Here is a 16,136-nt window from a genome sequence, read left to right as displayed (position 1 = left end):
TACATACGATATGATTGATAGTACATATGATATGATATGATAGCACATATATGATTGATAGCACATATGATATGATTGATAGTACATATGATATGATAGATAGTACATACGATATGATTGATAGCACATATGATATGATTGATAGCACATATGATTGATAGCACATGTGATATGATTGATAGCACATACGATATGATTGATAGCACATATGATTGATAGCACATGTGATATGATTGATAGCACATACGATATGATTGATAGTACATATGATATGATAGCACATACGATATGATTGATAGTACATACGATATGATTGATAGTACATATGATATGATATGATAGCACATATATGATTGATAGTACATACGATATGATTGATAGTACATATGATATGATATGATAGCACATATATGATTGATAGCACATACGATATGATTGATAGTACATACGATATGATTGATAGTACATATGATATGATTGATAGCACATATATGATTGATAGCACATATGATGATTGATAGCACATACGATATGATTGATAGTACATATGATATGATTGATAGCACATATATGATTGATAGCACATACGATATGATTGATAGTACATATGATATGATTGATAGCACATATATGATTGATAGCACATACGATATGATTGATAGCACATAGGATATGATAGCACATATATGATTGATAGCACATATGATATGATTGATAGCACATATGATATGATTGATAGTACATATGATGATTGATAGCACATATATGATAGATAGCACATATGATATGATTGATAGCACATATGATATGATTGATAGTACATATGATGATTGATAGCACATACGATATGATTGATAGCACATACGATATGATAGCACATATATGATTGATAGCACATATGATATGATTGATAGCACATATGATATGATTGATAGTACATATGATATGATTGATAGCACATATATGATTGATAGCACATATGATATGATTGATAGCACATATGATATGATTGATAGTACATATGATGATTGATAGCACATATGATATGATTGATAGTACATATGATATGATTGATAGCACATATGATATGATAGCACATATATGATTGATAGTACATACGATATGATTGATAGTACATATGATATGATTGATAGTACATACGATATGATTGATAGCACATATGATATGATTGATAGCACATATATGATTGATAGCACATACGATATGATTGATAGTACATATGATATGATTGATAGTACATACGATATGATTGATAGCACATATGATATGATTGATAGTACATATGATATGATTGATAGCACATATGATATGATTGATAGCACATATATGATTGATAGCACATATGATATGATTGATAGTACATATGATATGATTGATAGCACATATATGATTGATAGTGCATATGATATGATTGATAGTACATACGATATGATTGATAGCACATATATGATTGATAGCACATACGATATGATTGATAGTACATATGATATGATTGATAGTACATACGAAATGATTGATAGCACATATGATATGATTGATAGTACATATATGATTGATAGCACATACGATATGATTGATAGTACATACGATATGATTGATAGTACATATGATATGATTGATAGTACATATGATATGATTGATAGCACATATATGATTGATAGCACATACGATATGATTGATAGCACATACGATATGATAGCACATATATGATTGATAGCACATATGATATGATTGATAGCACATATGATATGATTGATAGTACATATGATATGATTGATAGTACATATGATATGATTGATAGTACATACGATATGATTGATAGCACATATGATATGATTGATAGCACATATGATATGATTGATAGCACATATATGATTGATAGCACATATATGATTGATAGTACATATGATATGATTGATAGCACATATGATATGATAGATAGTACATATGATATGATTGATAGCACATACGATATGATTGATAGCACATATGATATGATTGATAGTACATATATGATTGATAGCACATATGATATGATTGATAGCACATATGATATGATTGATAGCACATACGATATGATTGATAGTACATACGATATGATTGATAGTACATACGATATGATTGATAGTACATATGATATGATTGATAGCACATACGATATGATTGATAGTACATACGATATGATTGATAGTACATATGATATGATTGATAGTACATATGATGATTGATAGCACATATGATATGATTGATAGCACATACGATATGATTGATAGCACATACGATATGATTGATAGTACATACGATATGATTGATAGTACATACGATATGATTGATAGCACATATGATATGATTGATAGTACATATATGATTGATAGCACATATGATATGATTGATAGCACATATGATATGATTGATAGCACATATGATATGATTGATAGCACATACGATATGATTGATAGTACATACGATATGATTGATAGTACATATGATATGATTGATAGCACATACAATATGATTGATAGCACATATGATTGATAGCACATATGATATGATTGATAGTACATATGATATGATAGCACATACGATATGATTGATAGTACATACGATATGATTGATAGTACATATGATATGATATGATAGCACATATATGATTGATAGCACATATGATATGATTGATAGTACATATGATATGATATGATAGCACATATATGATTGATAGCACATACGATATGATTGATAGTACATACGATATGATTGATAGCACATACGATATGATTGATAGCACATATGATAGATAGCACATATGATATGATAGCACATATGATATGATTGATAGTACATATGATATGATAGCACATACGATATGATTGATAGTACATACGATATGATTGATAGTACATATGATATGATATGATAGCACATATATGATTGATAGCACATATGATATGATTGATAGTACATATGATATGATAGATAGTACATACGATATGATTGATAGCACATATGATATGATTGATAGCACATATGATATGATTGATAGCACATATGATATGATTGATAGCACATATGATATGATTGATAGTACATATGATATGATTGATAGCACATATGATATGATTGATAGCACATATGATATGATTGATAGCACATATGATTGATAGCACATATGATATGATTGATAGCACATACGATATGATTGATAGCACATATGATTGATAGCACATATGATATGATTGATAGTACATATGATATGATAGCACATACGATATGATTGATAGTACATACGATATGATTGATAGTACATATGATATGATATGATAGCACATATATGATTGATAGTACATACGATATGATTGATAGTACATATGATATGATATGATAGCACATATATGATTGATAGCACATACGATATGATTGATAGTACATACGATATGATTGATAGTACATATGATATGATTGATAGCACATATATGATTGATAGCACATACGATATGATTGATAGTACATATGATATGATTGATAGCACATATATGATTGATAGCACATACGATATGATTGATAGCACATAGGATATGATAGCACATATATGATTGATAGCACATATGATATGATTGATAGCACATATGATATGATTGATAGTACATATGATGATTGATAGCACATATATGATAGATAGCACATATGATATGATTGATAGCACATATGATATGATTGATAGTACATATGATGATTGATAGCACATACGATATGATTGATAGCACATACGATATGATAGCACATATGATATGATTGATAGCACATACGATATGATTGATAGCACATATGATATGATTGATAGCACATATGATATGATTGATAGTACATATGATATGATTGATAGCACATATATGATTGATAGCACATATGATATGATTGATAGCACATATGATATGATTGATAGTACATATGATGATTGATAGCACATATGATATGATTGATAGTACATATGATATGATTGATAGCACATATGATATGATAGCACATATATGATTGATAGTACATACGATATGATTGATAGTACATATGATATGATTGATAGTACATACGATATGATTGATAGCACATATGATATGATTGATAGCACATATATGATTGATAGCACATACGATATGATTGATAGTACATATGATATGATTGATAGTACATACGATATGATTGATAGCACATATGATATGATTGATAGTACATATGATATGATTGATAGCACATATATGATTGATAGTACATATGATATGATTGATAGCACATATATGATTGATAGTACATATGATATGATTGATAGTACATACGATATGATTGATAGCACATATATGATTGATAGCACATACGATATGATTGATAGTACATATGATATGATTGATAGTACATACGAAATGATTGATAGCACATATGATATGATTGATAGTACATATATGATTGATAGCACATACGATATGATTGATAGTACATACGATATGATTGATAGTACATATGATATGATTGATAGTACATATGATATGATTGATAGCACATATATGATTGATAGCACATATGATATGATTGATAGTACATACGATATGATTGATAGTACATATGATATGATTGATAGCACATATATGATTGATAGCACATATGATATGATTGATAGCACATATGATATGATTGATAGCACATACGATATGATTGATAGTACATATGATGATTGATAGTACATACGATATGATTGATAGCACATATGATATGATTGATAGTACATACGATATGATTGATAGTACATATGATATGATTGATAGCACATATGATATGATTGATAGCACATATGATATGATTGATAGCACATATGATTGATATGGTTGATAGCACATATATGATTGATAGCACATACGATATGATTGATAGCACATATGATATGATTGATAGCACATATGATATGATTGATAGTACATATGATATGATTGATAGCACATATGATTGATAGCACATACGATATGATTGATAGCACATACGATATGATTGATAGCACATATGATATGATTGATAGTACATATGATATGATTGATAGCACATATGATTGATAGCACATACGATATGATTGATAGCACATATGATATGATTGATAGCACATACGATATGATTGATAGCACATATGATATGATTGATAGCACATATGATATGATTGATAGCACATACGATATGATTGATAGCACATATGATTGATATGGTTGATAGTACATATATGATTGATAGCACATATGATATGATTGATAGCACATATGATATGATTGATAGCACATATGATATGATTGATAGCACATATGATTGATATGGTTGATAGTACATACGATATGATTGATAGTACATATGATATGATTGATAGTACATATGATATGATATGATATGATTGATATGGTTGATAGTACATATGATAAGAGACCACATATGACATGATATGATAGGACATATGGCAACCAAACCATAAAGTATTAACAGGTTCAGGACCAGGCACCGTTTAGCCGCTTTTAGAGCGCATTAGTTAAACTGCTATAACTTTTTTATTTTTTGGGCTAGTGACGTGATTTTTGCAATGTCCTTTTTGTAATAAATGCAGGTTTATTTTCTTATCATTTCTATACACATCATTTTTGCTTTTTAGGTATTTTTAGGCTTATAGTTTGAAAAACATACTAAGGCCGGATTCACACGAGCGCGCAAAAGGCACTTGACAGCTCCGTGTGTCAGCCCCGTATGATGCGCGGCTGCGTGCTTTTCGCGCAGCCGCCATCATTATGACACTCCATTTGGATGTTTGTAAACAGAAAAGCACGTGGTGCTTTTCTGTTTTCATTCATCCTTTTCACAGCTGTTGCGCGAATCACGCTCGTCCCATGGAAGTGCTTCCGTGTGGTGCGCGTGATTTTCACGCACCCATTGACTTCAATGGGTGCGTGATGTGCGAAATACGCCCAAAGAACGGGCATGTCGTGACTTTTGTGCTGCGGACTCACGCTGAGTAAAAATCACTGACTGTCTGCACGGCCCCATAGACTAATATAGGTGCGTGCGGATGTATATCCCGTTCGTCTGAATAAGCCCTAAAGAAAATGTTTTTTTTTCCTTTTTAGGCCTTATTCAGATGAACGGGAAATACATCCGTGCAACGTGCGTGATTTTCACGCGCGTCGCACGCACCTATATTAGTCTATGGGGCCGTGCAGACATGTGATTTTTACTCAGTGATTTTTACTCAGCGTGAGTCCGCTGAAAAAAAGTCACGACATGTCCGTTCTTTGGGCGTTTTTCGCGCATCACGCACCCATTGAAGTCAATGGGTGCGTGAAAATCACGCATGCTGCACGGAAGCACTTCCGTGGGACGAGCGTGATTCGCGCAACAGTTGTGAAAAGGATGAATGAAAACAGAAAAGCACCACGTGCTTTTCTGTTTACAAACATCCAAATGGAGTGTCATTATGATGGCGGCTGCACGAAAATCACTCAGCCGCGCATCATATGCTGATGACACACGCAGCTGTTAAGTGCCTTTTGCGCAGGCAAAACGCAGCGTTTTTTGCCTGCGCAAAAACGGCACGCTCGTGTGAATCCGGCCTTAGCTAATTTTTTTCTGATAATAATATCCTTTTATCGTAGATTTTGATATATTACATATCCATTTTAGGGTAATTGGGTCAGGGCTGAGGTTACATCAATGATGGGAAGGGAAGCATTTTTTTGGGAGGTGGTATTTTGTATTTCATTTATTTTTCTTTGTTTTTTTTTTTACTTAGATTTTTGTATTAGTATGACCTGTCCCTCAATGATCGCTATTCTGTACACGGCGCTCACTTAGCGCTCTGTATGTGAGTAAAGAAAATACAAAAGCGGGGAAAACCGCTTCTGTCTTCTCTCCAGGGTCCCTTGCAGTCTGGGACCGCCGTGGCACCCGACATTCAGCTGCCCAATCGCTCTGGCAGCTTAAACAAGAGCCGTATATATACAGTAAGCGGTCCTCAGCCAGTTAAAGAGGTTCTCTTTCATTAGGATAGGCTATCAATGTGGGAACGGTGGGGGTCCAAGTACCCGGACCCTAAAATTAACAGAACACAGGGGCTGACCAGGACATATACAGTATATATATATATTAGGCATCTGATTGGCTGACGGCCCTTACTACAAATTATGACCTGCATGTAGCCCAATCCTGCCAGTGGGCTACCTGATTCTCATTGTAGAGGCTCCTCCATCTTTAGTGCCTTCATATGATGTAATCTGAGATATGAAAATCTGTTACCGCATACTTTGCCTATCCGATTCTGTTTAAAGAACCGCCACGACATATGTGGAAGTTTACCCTTCCACAGATGTAATCACACGCCATAATAAACAGAACTAGATGGTTGATTGGCGGTCGCTTCGTGTAAACAGGCCTTTATTCGCAGGTTCTAAGTGGCTGCAGTTCCTTCTCTCTGACACTAGAGGGTGCCATGCAGGGATTGGGCTCAGCATGAGGCAATGCTGATTTGTGATGTGTTGTGCCTTGTGGTTACATGGTACATAATATTAATGCAATACACCGTAACAAGTTCTATTCACTGACTGCAACATTCATCTTAGATGGGTTTTATTCCTGTCTGACAGCAACAAGTTGCAGTTCCAAGCTGTGATAAAAACAACAAAAGCGCCCTCTGGTGACACAAAATAAAATTACTATCATCATCATCATCATCATCACGTAACGCTCATGTTCTGCGACTGCAGAAAATGTGAAAATTGTATAAGATCACAGCAGCCAATCAGACTCTTGTTTTCCAATTCTATATACGTATAATGAAAAATTCTGCAGCTTTCTAATATACTATATTTCTGACCATTTTCAGATCCCTGCTTGCTGTCAATGAATAAGAACATCATTACATACATCCAGAGGCTGAAATCCTGTATAGAGCTAATACTTCTCTCAGCTGAGGGTTTGCTTCAATTGCATCCAGTCTTCTTTAAGGTAAATACCTCAGCTGCACGAATCCCTCTTCTTCCCTGATAGTTTGCTACAATGTATCAGTGACGGCAACCTTGAGTCCAGGAGTCCTCACAGAGAATTGTCTAGATTGGATACAACTGTAGTAAACTCCCAGTCTACGGATCGGCCAGCGTTTCCAAATTCCTGAATAACTTATCTTATAGCTATGCAGCGATAAGGGTGCCGGGGATGTATCACTGCATGGCTAGGCCTATGTGCTAATCAGGAGTCTGGAAAAGCTGAGTTATAACTCCTGTGGGAGTTGTAGTAGCGGCCATATTGGTTGTCACACAAAATTCCCAGAACCAAATCTTACTAATAAATGTCTGTCTCTAGGATTTATATTAACAAGCTGTATATGGTGCCAATTTTTGACCCTAATCCCCCCCCTTGAATTACCCATGGGGTATATGTTAACCCCCATATGGATTTATAGGGACGCTCTTGTGCCACTCACCCTGGAAACAGTGGCATGAAGCTATGCCACGCTTGAAATCGGATATACTTGATCTAATTCCCTCAATACCCAAGGGTGTGGCAACCCCCGTATATATATTAGACGGTTAGTGGGCGCCTACAAGAACCTAATGTATGGCTTCACTGTTATCTCCTATCTCTATAATCATTCACACACATATGTTACAGCACTCCAGAGAAATGCAGCACTCTGTGAAGGATGATTTATTTGCTTATATTCTCTGTATGAAATTACATTGTGAATTATCAAGCAGGAGGCTGAATTACTAAGATATGTATTATGTGAAAGTGATGATAATGTTTAAATGATTTAGTTTCGTGCAGCAGCCATCTTGTCTGGAGTTCCCATCTTGGTTTTATTGTAGTGAATAGAAAAGTCATTGTTCCTTTAATACAAGTAATGTTGATTTCGTATGTTTTATCTTTGACCTTGGTTCCCATGCGAAGATGGACAGGGAGTGAGATGGGAGTGAGATGGGGGGATGGCAAGTATGCGTGAGGGAAGGTCTCCCCCCATCTCCACGAGGACATTCTGTCCAAAAGAGAGATAAGAAACCTGTAAACATAATGTGTGAAGAATTATAATGATGTATTTTATTGTATGCTTTTTACTGAATAACAAATATTGTTACATTGTCTCTGATTGGTTTATCTCAAGCCTACACCCCTTCTGAATTTCAGTTTAACAGTTTGAGTTTGGTAATAAATCCTTCAGATGAGAATTTTGAACATTTCAGCGTGTCTGTGTGTTTTCTTCTCGTCTCTCGATATATATCGGTGAAATATCCTAATTAGGATTCTGACTAATGGAGTCTGGCCTTGAGAGTCTGTTGGGACTCGTATAAATTTCAGTCTAATATATTTTGAGCGATGGATTTCCACGACAGTAATGGTGCCGATAAAACCCAGGAAGATTGCACGTCTGATAAGCTGTCACTGGAGAGGTCTGGCTTTGCATCTGTGAATTACAAAAACCGCGGTAGGTAAGGAGCTTATTCTTACACCATTCACACATGTATTGCGTAAGCCTTGGAATCCAGCTGTCAGAACGTCACTTCTATGGACGAGACTCCTTAGTCAGTGGGTTGCAAGATGGATCCAAAAAGGTATGTTGAAGCTTTTTGTGTGATGAAGGATTGCAGGTGTGTACGTGATCTTAAACTGTTGATATGAAAGACATGAGAGAATTTTTGCCAGCAAATACATAGTTAACCAGGAAAAATTGTGAGAAGCCTTTGGAATGCAGTGACGTAGCGCATGGCAGAGAGAAGTCGTAACTCACATGTGAAGTATTTGAAATGCAAAGAGTTTGGGCTGGACTGTGAGGAAAAAACAAAACTTCTGCTTGCTGCTTTGTTGTAGCGTCATTTGTTATTTAGTTGTGTAAAATTGTTGAGGATTAATAGTTGTTCTGTTACCCGTTTGTCTGGGATTATAGTTGGGAGGTACTGACTGGTATTGGCTCAGACCCATAGACAGTTGTGAGTAATATCATGTAGTACCACAGGGGCTTCAATGGTTAAGTCCTGATAATGTAGAATCCAGTGCAAGGAGAAGCAATTGTGTCTATATTGAATTTGCACTCAATACCATTACCCAGTGCAATAGGGAAAAACTTTGAATACTGTATTAGAAAATCATTTATATTTTCCTGGCTCATTGCCAGACAGTGATATTGTGTGTAAGGGTCCATAAACCAGTTGTATGCATTGCCAGACTGGCATAAGGTGGGAATCAGTACAGACTGATTTCTAGCACATGATAATCCGGCATATACACTTTGATGTAAAATAACATCCAAGTAATTAAGTCTGTAGTAGTATAACATCAGACCGCTGGATTGAATACCGTTGTAATATAACATCCTGTATTCATTGAATGACCCTGACACTTATCCCAGGTGCCACCTGTGTCGTAGTAGTAATTACAGTGAAGAACATTGGTATTGGCTCAGACCCATAGCCCGTAAAGAAATTATCACCAACATAGATGACAACCCCCTAAACTACAACCCACAGAGTGAACGGCTGAGCGGGGAGGATAATATATATATGTTACCAAATATAATTTGCATGTGAAACCATTGCAAAGTGCTAGAGGAAAGAGTTTGGGATATATGTTACATCATGGGCTCTATGAACTGAAAGACACACCCCGGCAGCAAGTGTTCTGCATAAGTGAAGTGTTACCAACTCCTGCTTGAATCAATGGAGTTTCATGAATGTCGATTGTGTTGAAGAATTTGCTCTTGTAATTGTTGATTGGCAGCATTTTGTCTGTTCTTGATGTTCAATCCAGTGAGGGATCAGAGGATCCTACTGCTAGAATGTCTGGAGGAACGACTTGTGATATCGTATTGGTAAGACAGTCTAGGAGATAGACTGGTCTGAGATATCTGTCGGCAAACGTGGCCTGTTTGCCTGGAGGTGGGGGATTTACCGGAAATCACCCTACTGCTCTCCGACCATGGGGTCAGGAGGAAGTTGGACAAAGATGCTTTGGGGCACTGGTCCCGGCCAACATTAGAATGAGCAAAAGGAGCTGGGGCTTTAATTCTAAAGTATGTGAAGGCAAAATAACACACTGAAAAAAATTGTTGAAAAGGCTGGCAGCGTAAGAAGGATGTTTGCATGTGAGAAAGAACAATTTAAATACAGGTGTAAATTTTCATTGGAAGAGTGAAGAAAACGGAGCAGCCAGGTACATTGCAGTGACTAACGTGGGTCAGAACGGGGGGAGTGTAACATGTGTGATGTGATGAGACATCTGTGTGATGTGTGTAATGTAACATGTCTGAAGTTTGAAACTAATGGCCACAATAAAAGCAGAACTATATTGTATGTTTCCTATTTTTAACAGCAGTAATGTCTAAAAATGTTAGTGTTTTGTGTATGGGGTTAAAATCAGTTCTACTTTTTTTTTCATTTTTTTATGGAACGTGTTTTATTTTCGCGCAGCGCAGTCGTCTGTAACTACACCAAGCGAGAAAAATATTACAGCCGGCTGGATCTGTTTGTAGAAAGATAAAAGCTATACTGCAGATTAATGTGTTATAATGTGATAAGATTTATTGTTGGAATGTTTTGATGTTGATTCAAATGTATTAAACTACAGATATTGTGAGACACGGGGTCTTGAACATGTATGTGCCCCCTCTGTTCCCTATTCTTATGTACAGCTTATTGGTTTGCAGTAATTAATATTACCAGATATATTATTTTCTGTGTTATTGAATAACTAATTACAATTGTTTTGTTTTTGTTTTCACACATGAGGCACGTGCTATAGTGCTGCCTAAATGTTATTTTTTTAAAAATGTGAGATGTTTTACAGGTAAATGGTTGCAGGTCATTTTAAAGATAAAATGTATTTTTGTCAGGAGAAAGTCATCTTTTTTTGTTCCAGGCTGTTGTGTATTACAGGGGGTTAAACTAGTGCCACCCCGATAGAGTGCCTAATCTCATTATGTTAATATGTAGTTTTGAACCCTGCTACATTACTTTCGCAGAGTCCAAATAGGAGGGAATGTTGAAGGGACTGATCAGGTAGTTTTTGTTTTTTGTTCTCCTTTTTTTACAGGCAATTTTATGACCCCTTCACAGCCAGAGGGAGCTATGCCAAGCACTGCCCTATCCCAGTGGCTGAGAAAGGGTTGAAGATTTCCCAATGGTGAAGGGACTGATCAGGTAGTTTTGTTTTGTGTTTTATTTTGTTTTGAATTAATGAATTTGGTTTTAGGAGATCTACAAAATGTGTATGAGTTTTAAGGAGTAACCCAGATTAAATGTGTATGACAGTAACTTATATTTTGAGGTTTTTCTGTGTAGATGGTTCCAGATCCCCCTCCAGCCAATTTACACAGGAGGTGAGGTGACGTCACTCACAGATGAGTCTTTACAGATTTAGATGGGGAGAAGTCAAAACAAAAAAAAAATTGTTTGAATATTGTTTATTTTATGCCAGATTTCAGTAACATATTTTGTTTGTTTTTGTATTAATCAGGTATTTACAGGACCTGGTGGGTGGGATGTACAAGTGTTCTGGATCATCAGATAAATGTGGAACAATAAAACTCCACCCTTTTGAAATGTTCTATCTATATGTGACATGGGTTTCCAATGTAAATTTGTAATGAAGACATACTTTATCATATACAGCATGTGTAGAACAGGATACGAGGCACCAGGTAAATTACCCAGAAACCACTCTCACCTTCTTGTTCATCTCAAGGAGCGGAGTTGGAGGTGCTCGCTGAGGCTGTAACCTGGCAGAAGGTAAGACGGCCGACATTTACACTGACTCTAGGTACGCTTTTGGCATCGCCCACAATTATGGGCCCATTGGTAGTAGGAACTTTATTGGATCATTGGGTAAGCCAATTGAGAGAGCAAGAGAAAACAGAACTGACAACAAGGGTATATGCAGCCAGGTGTCAGTAAATTGGCTTGTCCCTGGATACAATAATGCAAGCACTAGGTTTGTAGCAGCCGGCATGATGTGCGCACGGCATGACATAGGTAAAACAGCAAAGGTACCTGTGAAAAGTGCAGCCCGGCCAGATTAACAGTCCCAGCGACTGCAGAACATACAACTACCCGAGGTAGAAGTGTATGACGCGGTGCTCGTGTGTGTAGACCTGTTCTCAGGGGGGGCTGAAGCCCGGCCTGTATTTTCCCCACTGCAGACGTTGTGTGTAAGTGACAGGGGAATAGTGTTATCCCAAGTATTGACCTGATGTTTGTACAATACGATATCAGCAGTTCTCCAGATGTTATTCCAAAGTTAGTTTGTTTAATAATTGTATTTAAGAAGTGTTGTGGTAATATTAAATACTGAAGTTAAGTTTTATGTAAAGTTCTGGATCAGCCTTAGCATTGGACTATTAGAGTCATGCGTCAGATAAAAGGTACAGAAGTGGAATATTCCCATTTGAAAATATTTTTAGTTATTTGTTTTTTGTCGTTGTTATTGTGAAAGGAAAATTCTGTGCAGTGTTTGTGTGTGTGTGTGTGTGTGTGTGTATATATATATATATATATATATATATATATATATAAAGAAGAAAAATGAGTTTGCATGTATCATTTCTAGTTATTGCTCAATGTGAACGTTTGATGTAAAGATGTTATTTGTTAATGTTTTTCTTCAAATTAATTATTTGATTAAGATCAATTAATGTTTATACAATGAAAAAGTTTGTTCTCCACAGGAAGAGTCCAACTGGGAGCGGAAGGCGTGAGAACCAGATTCTAACAGAATGTGGACGGATAAGGGAACGTGAATCGGTAAGACCCAAGGCACTCTTGATGGCTTTTGCATTGATGGTGTATGACCTCACATAGGCCCCAAGACTGCAAGGATCGATTTGGTGAGATCTAATTGGTATGTCCCAGGCTTTACAGCTGTTGCTGCTAAATTCTGTTAGAGCTGTTTGATTTGCCTACAGAACAGTCCTGGCAGACCGGTGCCAACCTTATCATACCCGCCTCCCACAAAGAGAACAGACCTTGAGAGGTCTCCCCATGCAATACAAATTAGAGTAAGGAAAATTGGTTTGCGACATTTGTCAGATAAACATGTTGAATCTGTGTATATTTTGGTGAGCTGGAAATGTTCCAGGCAATCAGATCAGATCAAGGTACAAATCCTGCTGGAAAGCGTGACACTAAGTGCAAATGAAATGTACCCAATAATTACACATCTTCTAGGTGCCCTGTCCATTGGAACAGAGACGTTTTTCTTATATAAAGGTGTTTGTTTGATTTAGTTTAAGGGCCTGACATTGTTACGTAGATGTTATCACCAGATTAGTAACAATTGACAAGGGTTGGGGTCCTCGAGCAAGTGGCAGTAAACATGAACTAAAAGATTTTTAATACGATGAACTCCATTACTGAGGTGCGGCAGGAGCAGCCGGAGCCAGTACAACGCGTTTGTCATGAACTGACGGCAGTGTCATAATTCCAAGCAGCCGCCCAGACAAGTAAGAAGACAGATGAGCGGAGGGTTTGTGGGGTCACAATAACACCCCACTAATCCGCCTACGTGGGATCTCACACCAGGCTCACAGCATGAGGTGTTGTGTATAGCCCGGTGACGTAAACTAAAAGAGACGGTGTCTGACAGATGAAAAGGACCAAATCAAGTCGTGATGACATCAGCAAAATTCCAAGTAAAGACCAAAGACCTGAGTGAATCCGTCAGCAGTATCAAGTGTTCTAATCAGAAGACAGGAGAAGAAGAGGACGATGATGTACATGACTTGTCAATGCACTGGTGGGACCCCATACCCTAACCGGACATTGGTGATGGCATCATATTAGTTGTGGCCCTATTGATATATTGTTTGAGTTTCATAATCATAATATATAATTTCTGTAATTTAATATGAGAAAAAGGGGGGTTTGTGAAGGATGATTTATTTGCTTATATTCTCTGTATGAAATTACATTGTGAATTATCAAGCAGGAGGCTGAATTACTAAGATATGTATTATGTGAAAGTGATGATAATGTTTAAATGATTTAGTTTCGTGCAGCAGCCATCTTGTCTGGAGTTCCCATCTTGGTTTTATTGTAGTGAATAGAAAAGTCATTGTTCCTTTAATACAAGTAATGTTGATTTCGTATGTTTTATCTTTGACCTTGGTTCCCATGCGAAGATGGACAGGGAGTGAGATGGGAGTGAGATGGGGGGATGGCAAGTATGCGTGAGGGAAGGTCTCCCCCCATCTCCACGAGGACATTCTGTCCAAAAGAGAGATAAGAAACCTGTAAACATAATGTGTGAAGAATTATAATGATGTATTTTATTGTATGCTTTTTACTGAATAACAAATATTGTTACATTGTCTCTGATTGGTTTATCTCAAGCCTACACCCCTTCTGAATTTCAGTTTAACAGTTTGAGTTTGGTAATAAATCCTTCAGATGAGAATTTTGAACATTTCAGCGTGTCTGTGTGTTTTCTTCTCGTCTCTCGATATATATCGGTGAAATATCCTAATTAGGATTCTGACTAATGGAGTCTGGCCTTGAGAGTCTGTTGGGACTCGTATAAATTTCAGTCTAATATATTTTGAGCGATGGATTTCCACGACAACTCCCATCATCCACAGCCCGGTGCACTCAGGGTAACCTATAGCACTAAATATGGTTAAAGATTGACTAAATACCAGTCAACGTGTAGACATAATGATTAAGTGTGTGCAGGGAAGGCGTCTAGGGCTGGCCATACATTAGGGATTTCAGACGGCCGTTTTCTCTAGGACCGGTCCTTCAGGCTCGGTCTGAAAAGGTTCTCGATCTGGACGACAACGCCATGAGTTAAAACGACAAATCACTAATGGATTCTTGCCTTGATCTGTGGCCTAGTCTGGGCTTCTATGACTACGACTTTACAAGACGCTGCGCCCAGCGATGACCCCAAAAAATCCAAGGTGGCAGATCAACTTTTTCACAGATATCGGCGTTTGGTCGGCGTCTGTCACACTCGTTCGTGTCAAGTAAAGGTGCTGACAGACGGCAGGAAATGGTCTAAATCTGCCTTTCGTAATGTATGGACAGCTTATAGGGGTTGTCCAGTCATAAGAAACTGATGGCCCATCC

The sequence above is a fragment of the Rhinoderma darwinii genome, chromosome 8 (genome assembly GCF_050947455.1).
Source record: "Rhinoderma darwinii isolate aRhiDar2 chromosome 8, aRhiDar2.hap1, whole genome shotgun sequence".
NCBI lineage: Eukaryota > Metazoa > Chordata > Amphibia > Anura > Rhinodermatidae > Rhinoderma > Rhinoderma darwinii.
The sequence above is the reverse complement of the archived record's forward strand: the minus strand, read 5'-3'. Positions refer to the sequence as shown.